The following is a 1,313-nucleotide window of genomic DNA, read 5'->3' on the forward strand; positions in this document are numbered from 1 at the left end:
CCCAAAAAAAAAAAAAAAAGAAAGAAAAAGAAAAAGAAAAAAAAAGAAAGAAAGAAATAAGAGATAGATAAAGGGGATTATGAGAAGTAAAATAATTTTGATTATATGAAATTAAAATGCTTTTGAACAAGCAAAATTAATACAGTCAAAATCAGAAGGAAAACAGGAAAATAAGAAAAAATTTTACAGCAAGTTTCTCTGATAAAGGCCTCATTTCTCAAATGTATAGGGAACTGAGCCAAATTTATAAAAATAGGAGTCATTCTCTAGTTGATAATTGATCAGATGAGGAAATCAAAGCTATATAAATTGCCACTGATTAGAAAAATGCAAATTAAAACAACTCAGCACTATCTCACACCTATCAGATTGGCTAACAAACATAACAGTAAGCTATAGAATGAACAAGAGAAGGAAATGGCAAACCACTCCAATATCTTTGCCAAGAAAACCCAAACGAGGTAGCAAAGAGTCAGACATGACTAAAAACAACTGAATAACAACTGAACACAACATGACACAAAAGGAAAATGACAATTGCTGGAGAGGATGTGGAAAAATTGGGACACTAATGCATTCTTGGTAGAGTTGTGAACTAGTCTAACCATTATGGAGAATAATTTAGAACTATACCCAAAGGGCTGTAAACCTGTTTATAAACCCTCTAACCTAGCAATACCACAACTAGGTCTGTATCCCAAAAAGATCAAAGAAAAGGGAAAAGAATCTCTTTGTACAAAAATATATATATTAACTCTTGTGGTAGTAAAGAACTAGAAATCTGAAGGATGTTCATCAATTGGGAAATGGCTGAACAAGTTGTGGTATATGATTGTGATGAAATACAAATGTGTTAAAAGATCAGCAGGATGGTTTTAGAAAAATCTGGTAAGCCTTACATGAACTGATGCTAAGTGACGTTAGCAAAACCAGGAGATCATACACAGTAAGAGCAATATTGTAACAATGATCAACCGTGAAAGACTTAGCTTCTCTGATCAAGACAATCATCCAAGACAATTCTAAAGGACCCATGATGAAAAATGCTATCCACCTCCAGAGAGAGAACTGAAGAATTCTGCATACATATTGAAATATAATTTTAAACTTTATTATTTTATTCTGTTTGTGTTTTCTTTTTCAACATGACTAATATAGAACTATGTTTTGCACGGTTTCATATAGATAATCAAATCAAATTGCATGCTTTCGAAAGGGGAGGGGGTGGCGAAGGATGAAGGGAGAGAATTCCAAACTCAAAATTTTTAAAAATCATTGTTAAAAATTTTTACATGTTATTGGGAAATATTTCA

General features: G+C 32.1%; 1 protein-coding gene across 1 annotated transcript in view; it reads right to left on the minus strand.

Annotated features, from left to right (window-relative positions):
- LOC114031408 (E3 ubiquitin-protein ligase parkin-like) overlaps window positions 1–1,313 on the minus strand; it is a 1,837,436-nt gene that overhangs the window by 1,341,924 nt on the left and 494,199 nt on the right. The gene's annotated exons all lie outside the window — the stretch shown is intronic.

Source organism: Vombatus ursinus, unplaced genomic scaffold (genome assembly GCF_900497805.2).
Source record: "Vombatus ursinus unplaced genomic scaffold, bare-nosed wombat genome assembly UNPS02015175.1, whole genome shotgun sequence".
Lineage (NCBI taxonomy): Eukaryota > Metazoa > Chordata > Mammalia > Diprotodontia > Vombatidae > Vombatus > Vombatus ursinus.